The 10,148-nt window shown below is 37.6% G+C and overlaps 1 pseudogene; it reads right to left on the bottom strand.

Annotated features, from left to right (window-relative positions):
• Window positions 1–1,502: 1,502 nt before the first annotated feature.
• LOC110544016 (olfactory receptor 4C12-like) lies at window positions 1,503–2,399 on the bottom strand (annotated as a pseudogene).
• Window positions 2,400–10,148: the final 7,749 nt, after the last annotated feature.

The raw sequence follows: 10,148 nt of genomic DNA, 5'->3' as shown, positions 1-10,148 counted from the left end.
ATCTATGTTTTTTTATTGGGAATTGAGGCCATTGATACTGAGAGATATCAATAAACAATGATTGTTAAGTCCTGTTATGGTGATGGCAGTGATGGTGGTGGTATGTGTGTGTGTGTATCTACCCAGGCTGGTACAGCTATTTTTGTGTTGGTGATGTGAGATTATTTATTTCCTGTGTTTTCATGTGTGTAGTTATAGATAGATAATGTTTAAATTTGATTGTATTGTAGACTATTGTTTCTTCATTTATGGCAATTGAAAGTTCTACTTGACTTTATAAAAGCCCAATAAAACTAAAATGGAGGTTAATTCACATAGTATTATGTTATAAAAACATATTTATGTTTTTATTTTTAAGATAGCAGTAAATGTGATTATTATCTTCAAAAATCCAAATTGTTCATTAAAATACAAATTTAGCATAGGTTGGTTTGCCCCTGACAGTTCCTAGTAATGATTAGCATGAAATCAAAGTATAAAAACATGCTAAATCAGGAGATGGAAGCACAGAGAGCTAAAGACTCTCAAAAAGGGGGTTACAAAAAGGAACAGTGAGCTATTCCTAAGCGGTTACTGGTCATTTTTGTGGAAATTAAAATGTTCGTCATATAATACAAATAATATAATATCAAGGGAATAGAAGGAAAACCAACATACATGAAGAAGTGCAGAGTACATGAATCTCATTATTGTCTAACTCATGGACCATCCAGATATATCAGTGAAGAACCATAAGAGGAACCGCAAGACCTGCACAAGTTCAAACCACAAAAATGTCTCAATATTGAGAAGGGGAAGTGAACACAAATTTCTACTTCTAACCAAGAAGTTGCAATTACTACCTACTGGAAAAGGGAGAATCAATTTGTTCCAATAATGGCCTGCTCTTTGATCACCTCCCCTTGAGGGGGAGCAGCCTTACCAGGCCACAGAAAATGACAATGCAGCCACTCCTGATGTGATCTGATAGACTAAGATCAGAAGGAAGGAGAAGAGGACCTCCCCTATCAGTGGACTTGGGGAGGGGCATTCGTGAAGAATGGAGGGGGAGGGTGGGATTGGGAGGGGAGGAGGGAGGGGCTTATGGGGGATACAAAGTGAATAAAGTGTAATTAATAAAAAAGAGTCTGAATTAAAAATATTATTTTAAATATTATTTTAATCAACAATTATCAACATCAAATACACATAAAATTATCACTATCAAACCAATATTTTAAATACATACTTTTTAGATCCCATCACTTTACAAATATTTGTTTATTCAGAAGAAATTAGCTGTGAGCACAGACACATAAGACAGAGAAACATAAATATGGATAACAGCCTGATTTCAAATTTCTACTGAAACAGCTGTATTCAAGTAATATCCAACTCTGCATTACAGTTGATATTTTTATCTCCAGCAAAAAAAAATGGTGTCTGAGATTTCATATATGGCTTCTGTGTGTAAAATTTAATGAATGGCATGTTTAATTATTATCAGATGTCACTTTTTTTCTCTAGAGTTTCTTTATTGCATTTTTAACCTCAGGATTCCTGAGGGTGTAGATTAAAGGATTCAGTATTGGGGCCACCATAGTATAAAAGACAGAAACACCCTTATCAAATGGCAGAGTGGTCACTGGGCGTGGATAGACAAATGTGCCAGGAATAAAGAATAAAACTACTACTGTGATGTGAGACACACAGGTGGAGCGAGCTTTGTGCCTGCCCTCCAAGCTATAGTTCCTTAGAGAGCGCAAGATAATTACATAGGATCCCATCAAGAGGAGGAAGTTAAATAGGCAGATGAACCCACTGTTGGCAGCCACAGAGAGACCAAGGGTATGTGTGTCCATGCAGACAAGTTCCAACAATGGGAACAAGTCACACATGAAATGGTCTATGATATTAGGACCACAGAAGGGCATCCAGACTGTAAAGAGGATCTGAATAGTTGCGTGGAGAAATCCTCCGGTCCAGGCCACTCCCACCAGGAGAATGCAGAGCTGTGGCTCACGATGATCATATAGTGCAAAGGTTTGCAGATAGCCACATAGCGGTCACAGGCCATCACTGTCAAGAGGATGATCTCAGTAGCACCAAAAATGTGCTCTGCATAGACTTGAGCCATGCATCCATTAAAGGAGATGACTTTATTCTCTGGAAGGGAGTCCACAATCGGCTTCAGAGCTGAAGAAGAAGTGTAAATTGTACCTATCAAAGAAAGATGGCTCAGGAAGAAGTACATGGGGAACTCAGAGCCTGGCTGTTGATGATGATGACCACAATAAGCAGGTTGCCTAAAACTGTTACCATGTACAGAACCAAAAATGCCATGAACACTACCTTCTGCATCTAGGGTTCTGTGTGAGAACTGTCAAAATGCATTCAGTCACGTTCCTTTCCTTCTCCATTTGTGTGCTATGGCTAAGTTTTTTTTTTTCAAAATCCAAATGAAAGTATTTTTTCTTCAGAAAAAAAAAGAAAAGAGAAAATCATAAAGTGATTAAATAGCCCCAAATTCTAATCTTAAGAATTCTACCATGTCACAGATGAGACCTAGTCTTCCCAAACCCTAACTTTTGCTTACTTGACTTTCTTAGTCCTTATTTATTTTTTTTAGTTCAGAAAAAATTTTAAAATACATAGAATACCCCAAAGGAAGTATCTAATTTCTTACAATCACAGGAACAATTGCAAACTTTCTTTTTACAATAATGGAACACAATGATCAATCAAAACATTTTAGAGATTAGCATATATATATATATGTAAGCACATAAATTACAACCATGAAACAGTCCTTGAACTCCAATTATAGTTCTATAAATGTAACAGAAGAAAAATAATTAATTGTAATAATTACATAAGTAGTATTTGAAGATTCTACTCTTTACATGTGTATTCTAGGAATAAAATTAAATTTTGAAGTTTTCACATAAAATTTAAATAGACTGTGATTCACTGATGTTAAAACACAAGTATATTTGTTCCCTTCAAATCTTTGCATAAATGAAGGAAATGTTGAGTGAAATGGCAATATCGCATATACTCTCTCGTAAGTGGATTCTAAAACCAGCATCAATCTAACGGTACAACTAGAAGTGGAAAATGGGGAGCTCAAGAACAGGTAATTAAACGTTTAATTAAACAGCCAATTAAACGTTCACAGACAGCACTGGCACATCTTCCCCAGCACGGTCGGATGACTGCAGCTCACAGTGAAATACATGTTTTGTAAAGATCTGAGAGGAGCTCAAAGTCTCCAAACATAAAGAGGTAACAATAAAAGGGAAATATTAATGATCCTGGTTTGATCAGTACATACTGTGTATATGTGTTAAAAGTTTTATTTTGTCCCATTAATATGTGCAATTGCTACATGTTAATAAAAAATAAGGTAGAGTGTGGAGGAAGAGCTCTGTGGTTAAGAGTGAATGCTGCTCCTGCAGAGGACCTCAGTTCAGCTCCTAGCACCCACATCAGGTGGTTCACAATCAAATATAACTCTGGCTCCAGATAATTCTGAATTTATTCTTGTCACAGAAACCTGCAGTCACATGTGCACATACACAAAAATAGACACACACACAAATTTTCCAAAAAAGCATATCAATGCTCTATAGCCATTCAAAAAACATACTGAAAAATTTACTTAATTAAAAGATTGGAGGCATTTACTTCAGATACAAGATTATGAGTGACTTGTTATTTATTTCTTTAATTTTTCATCATTTTCCAAATTATCATAAATTGTATTACTACTTTTATAATCAGAAAATAACTGATTTCTATATTTAGTCCTATCATTTAAAAATGAATATTTAAGCTGAGTAAAATATATCACAACAAATATAAGGGATTATCCATTAACATATTGTGGAAATCTAAGAAGTAGCATCAGAATGAAACTAAAAGTTAATGGAGTGTTCTCATAAAACTGTGGTTATCAATTCACTAAATGAGCATAGGACAAGGGCGATAATGGGAACAGTCACTCAGGACAGAGGGGAAGAGTGTCCTGACCACCCCACATAACACTTTGAATCACCCTGGATATCATATTTACTCTACAGTCAAATATATGCTCTCATTTGAACTAACCCCACTAACCAACAATGTACTTGAACAGTAAATAATTCAAGCCTGAATAATCCACCTGAGTCCACTTAATACAAAATCTGTTTCATTTACTTGCTGAAAAATGCAGATGTCACTCAAGATTCACCATATTACTGAAAACTGTTTTGTCATTATCAGTTTCCATTTCTTCCTGAACTTCAAATTCCTTTTTTTAAAAACAACTTTTTCTGCTATACCAGAACTGGGAAGGGTGAGAGGAATTATCCCCATCACATGTTGTCATGATACATACTGAAGTATGTGGGAAACATGCCTTTCTGCGTGGCTTCAAGAACGCCTCCCTGACACACGGACCTCACAGCTCTGAACCAGGTCTCACAGCCTCCTTTCCAAATAGCCCAAAGTAGCAGAGAATCTGCCGGGGAACAAGAACCCCTGCGAATAAAATAGAGTGCGTTTCTAATTGCTAACTCTTCTCTAGAGGAATTAATCCTTAGGATAACACAGACTGGACAAATATATTCTTATAACACTCAAATATCTGTCCCAGGCATATTTTATAATAAAAACACATATAAACTTCAAACATTGAATATCTATCATTACTTCAGTTAATAGTTCCATTTCCTGCAAATTTTCAAGTAATCTGAATAAATTTTAATTCTCTTTTAAAACATTCAGATTCCTCCTTTTTCCTAACATCATGCAGACACAAAGACAAACTGAACAACTTTTCATATGACAAAACTGATGTCTTTGGTACTCAGTGGAAGATTAAATGAATAAATGTTTCATTCCCTGCATTGGTTCAAAGTCTAAATACCTGTGGCATTTGCAGAGGATCAAGGAGGGATTGATCTTTCATAAAAGATGTAATAGAAAGGCAAGGATATAAATGGACAACCTCATCCCACATTAACAAAACCAGGTTACTTATTTAAATTCCCATTCTAAGGTATTTGGAAGTGAAGCTTTTGCTGAGTTTCGCTTTCCACATTTGTGGCAGCATAATGAGGCTTATGTCCCTTGAACAGACTGCCTGTAGTACATACATCCTTACACTGAGGACTGGCAGAGAGTGCACTTGGCACTGTACAAAGTGATTTGTGTGTAGTATTTCACCTATTCCTCACAACAGTGTCAAAGGGTTTGGGTATAGGAAGACTAGAAATGGACTTTCGCAGTGACTTGAGTTGCCAGGGTTGGTTGGTACCATGGGAGGGCCTCCCTTTCTCTGAAAATAATATGAGAGGGGAAAAAGAGAAGGCAGCATGAGGGTGGGACCAGGAGGAGACGAGGGAGGGGACTGATATCAGGCTGTAAAGTGATTAAATAAATAAATAAATGAAAAAATTAACCTGCATATGTAACCATATTTACAGCTTAAAGAAAAAAACATTTCTGCAAATTCTCCTATAACATCTGAAAATGTTCAAAAAGTATTATTTTGATGATTTTATGACAAACTTCTTAACATGAGGTTAAAATGCAATCAGTAAGATTAAAAATCAGAATTCTGGGAAACTTACTGTGGCTAGTGTTGCAACTGAATGCCCAGAATCTTCATAAACACAGAGTAATTATCACACACAGCTATTCCAACAGCATTTCATGTAACACATGTGTTCCAAAATCCACAATGACAGGGACTGTCAAATGTCACACACTACAAATGCATTAACTAGTTCTTTTAAATCTTGATGGTTTTTGAATGGCTGTCAAAAGAAAAGATAGAGTCACTAAAAGTGTTGAATTAGACACTCAAAGTTCTCCCTTCTAAAATGAGCCTTCCTCACCTACATCAAGTTACAAAGCAAGATACGAATATGCCTACACTTTAAAAGAATAGAACCACATATAGAAAGAAAGGCTACCGAGTAATTTATTAAATTATAAGTCTGTCTCACCTTTTTCCTCCAAGGAATTAATTATTTCTGCTTTTTGAAGAGTTTGTCTTAGGGACAGATACTTAGAACTATGTATCTCTCAACAATTCACTGATTAGTCCTATTCCAGCAGATGAGACTAATTTATTAACAGCCCATATCTCTGGTCTGGATTGCTGTGATGAAGTACATATTTCATAAGCCCTTGAGGACCATGACTGGGAATGGAAGGGCTCTCAGTACTATATGGATAATAACCTGGGGTTTTGCTCACTCTATGTCCCTGAGGAATCTTTCTTGCAGCCTGAGGTCACGTACAAGATGGAGACACTCAATCTCCCAATTGTACTAGAATGCATCAGTACTCTTCCTGTCCCTAGGAATGAGTTTTGGAAACTGATATAGTTTTAAGTAGTATGATCTCTAGAAGATAAAATCCTACTGTTTAGCCTCCCTATGTAGAATGAAAAAAGATCTTCATTAACATTTGACAGAAAAAAGATCTTCATTAACATTTGACAGAGGGCTCATATTCAAAATATATAAAGAACTCAAGAAATTAGACATCAACAAAACAAATGACCCAATTAAAAAATGGCTGGTCCACCTGGGACACAGCCAACAGAGATAAAATGTGGTCTTTCCCCTAAGCTCCACTGTCAGTATTTGGGCTCCGCCTTCCTTCCCAAGGAGACCTGTGGGGCTCACGGAACATTAAGGGCCACCTGGGGCACAGCCAGCAGTGGTGAGATGCACACTGTCCTCTAATCTCCATGGCTCTGCCTCCTTTCTGGAGGAGGCCTTCTGATCTTCAGGAACACCCAGGCTAGACTCCTCCTTGCCATTCTCCTGCTTGCTGAGTCCACCTGGGACACAGCCAACAGAGATGAGCCGCATGCTGTCCCCAGAGCTTCATTGCCAAGCTCATGGCTCTTCCTCCCTTCCTGAGGAGGCCTGCAGGACCCCAGGAACATTCAGGTATACCTACGGCAGAGCTATCAGAGGTGAGTAGCATGCTTTCCCCTGAGATCCATTGTCAGGCCTGAGGCTCTGGATGCCTCCAAAGAAGTGTTACCAGCATAAGAAACATCCAGCCAACACCAGGGATAACCAGATGCTACAAGCCAGCATAAGAACACAATCAACAAGAGCCAGAAAATATAACACGACCAGGGCTTAGCTATTCTACTACAAGAAGCTCTAGATGTCCTAATACAGCCAAAACACAAGAAGATAATTTTAAATCCAATGTTATAAAAATGATGGAGGCCTTTAAGGAGGAAATGAATAAACCCTTTAAAGAAATACATGAAAATACAATCAAACAAGAAAAGGAAATGAATAAAATTGTTCAAGACCTAAAAATGGAAATAGAATAAATAAAGGAAACACAAACTGAAGAAATCCTGGAGAATACAATAAGAACTAAAGATGCAACTATCACCAACAGAACACAAGAGACATAAGAGAGACTTTCAAGTGTAGAAGATATGATGGAAGAAATTGACACATTGGTCAAAGAAAATATTAAATCTAAAAAGTTCCTGACACAAATTATCCAAGAAACCTGAGATACTATGAAAAGACCAAACCTAAGAACAGAAGGAATAGAAGAGACTACCAGCTCCAAGTCCCAGAAAATAGTTTCTTTTTATTTTCCCTCTTAGTAGATAATTTTTTATTTTTTATTTACTTTTATTTATTACAATTTATTTACTTTATGTCCTAACCATAGCCACTTCCCTCATCCCCTCACAATACCACTCTACATCTCTCTTCTCCCCCCTGCCCCTCCCCAAGTCCACTGATAGAGGAAGTCCTTCTCCCATTCCTCTGACCCTAGACTATCAGGTCTCATCAGGACTGGCTGCATTATCTTCCTCTGTAGCCTGGTAAGGCTGCTCAGGCTGCTCCCCCATCAGGGGTAGGTGACCAAAGAGCCAGCCACTGAATTCATGTCAGAGACAGTCTTTGTTCCCTTTACTAGGGAACCCACTTGGAGACTGAGCTACCGTGGGCTACATCTGTACAGAATTCTAGGTTATTTCCATGAATGGTCCTTGGTTGGAGTATCAGTCTCAGAAAAGACCCCTGGGCATAGATTTTTTGGTTCTGTTGCTCTCCTTGTAGAGATCCTGTCCCCTCCAGGTCTATCTCCCTCTCCTTTCATAATATTTCCTGCACAATGCCCAAAGTTTGGCTATGAGTCTTAGCATCTACTTTGGTACACTGCAAGGTAGAGTGTTTCAGAAGCCCTCTGTGGTAGGTTCCTGTCCTGTTCCTTGTTTTTTTCCCTCTCCCAGTGTCTATCCTTTCTGAATGAGGATTGAGCATCTTATTCATGAATGTAAATTTTTTGATGAATTGCATATTAAATTTTTGTTGAATTTTCAATAAATGATTTTCTTTTACAAGTTTTTTTCACATATTTTTTATCATGATTTTTCTTCTCCATTTTCTCCTAGAACCTTCTTCCCTCCCTCTCAACTTCATGTTTTCTCTTTCTTTTCCCTCTCATTCCTCTAAAAGCAAAACAAAGCAAAATCAAACTTCAAAACAAACAAAAAAGCTAAAAAGACAAAAAATTCCTAGCCAACAAAATGAACTTGCCTCCCATACACAAGCAATACAAAAGCATACCTATAGTATTACTTTATGCTGGCAAGCTACCTTCGGGAAGGAGGCCCGTCCTTGAGTTTATTTGATATACTTGGTGACACTCCATTGAAAGACACTGTTCTTTTTTAGATTCTTGTTTCGGCATGGAACTTTGTGACTATTTTCTCTTTTCAATACTGGTATTTTGTCTGGCTTGAATCCCTGCAGGGTGCATACAGACTGTTAAAGTCTCTGTGAACTGATGCATGCATTAGTGTCTGGAAAACACTCTTTCCTTGGAGTCATCCACAACCTCTTCTTTTACAGTTTTTCTATCTCTTCTTCTGCATAGGTTCTGAGCCTTGAAGTATGCATTGATGAAGATAGTCCATTTAGGACAAATGTGGTGTACTTAGTCCTAAATATTTTTCTTAATATAATTGTTTTGGTGGGCTTCTTTAGGCTTCCTGCCTACTAATTCTTTATTTTCATATGTATTAGAAAAATCTCTTCAATTCATAGTTTTCCATTCTTTCCTTATTTTGATAATTAGAAATTCTAATTTAATTAAACTTATTTTGAAATATTCTCTTTAAATGTTTTAAAAATAAATTTATTAAGATACTCATAATCTGTGATGTACTCATATTGTTTTGAAAACTATAAGCATCATGTAGTTATAATTTGACTAAATTTTTATTTTGTTATCTTTCATAGTATTTATTTTTTGTGTGCTAAGAAACCCATGATCTACATTCCTTTTTCTGTTTTTTGTTTTTTTAACTTTTATTAATTACACTTTATTCACTTTGTATCCCCCCATAAGCCCCTCCCTCCTCCCCTCCCAATCCCACCCTCCATCCCCCTTCTTCACGCATGCCCTTCCCCAAGTCCACTGATAGGGGAGGTCCTCCTCTCCTTCCTTCTGATCTTAATCTATCAGATCTCATCAGGACTGGCTGCATTGTCATCTTCTGTGTCCTGTTAAGGCTGCTCCCCCCTCAGGGGGAGGTGATCAAAGAGCAGGCCAATCAGATTATGTCAGAAGTAGTCCCTCTTCCCATTACTATGTAACCCACTTGAACACTAAACTGCCATGGGCTATGTCTGTGCAGGGGTTCTAGGATATCTCCATGTATGGTACTTGGTTGGAGTTTGAGTCTCTGGGAAGACCCCTGTGTTCAAATTTTCTGGTTCTGTTGCTCTCCTTGTGGAGTTCCTGTCCTCTCCAGCTCTTACAATTTCCCACTTCTTACATAAGATTCCATGTACTCTGCCCAACAGTTGGCCATAAGTCTCAGCGTCTGCTTTGATAATCTGCAGGGCAGAGCCTTTCAGAGGCCCTTTGTAGCAGGTTCCTAACTTGTTTCCTGTTTTCTTCTTCTTCTGATGTCCATCCTCTTTGCCTATCGGTATGGGAATTGAGCGTTTTAGTCAGGGTCTCCTCTCTTGATTAGTTTTTTTAGATGTACATACTTTAGTAGGTTTATCCTATATTATGTGTCTATATGAGTGAGTATATACCGTGTGTGTCTTTCTGCTTCTGGGACAGCTCACTCAGGATGATCCTTTCTGGGTCCCACCATTTACCTGCAA

Source organism: Meriones unguiculatus, chromosome 3 (genome assembly GCF_030254825.1).
Source record: "Meriones unguiculatus strain TT.TT164.6M chromosome 3, Bangor_MerUng_6.1, whole genome shotgun sequence".
NCBI classification, from domain to species: domain Eukaryota; kingdom Metazoa; phylum Chordata; class Mammalia; order Rodentia; family Muridae; genus Meriones; species Meriones unguiculatus.
Note: the sequence above shows the minus strand (reverse complement) of the source record. Positions and strands in the feature narration are given on the sequence as shown.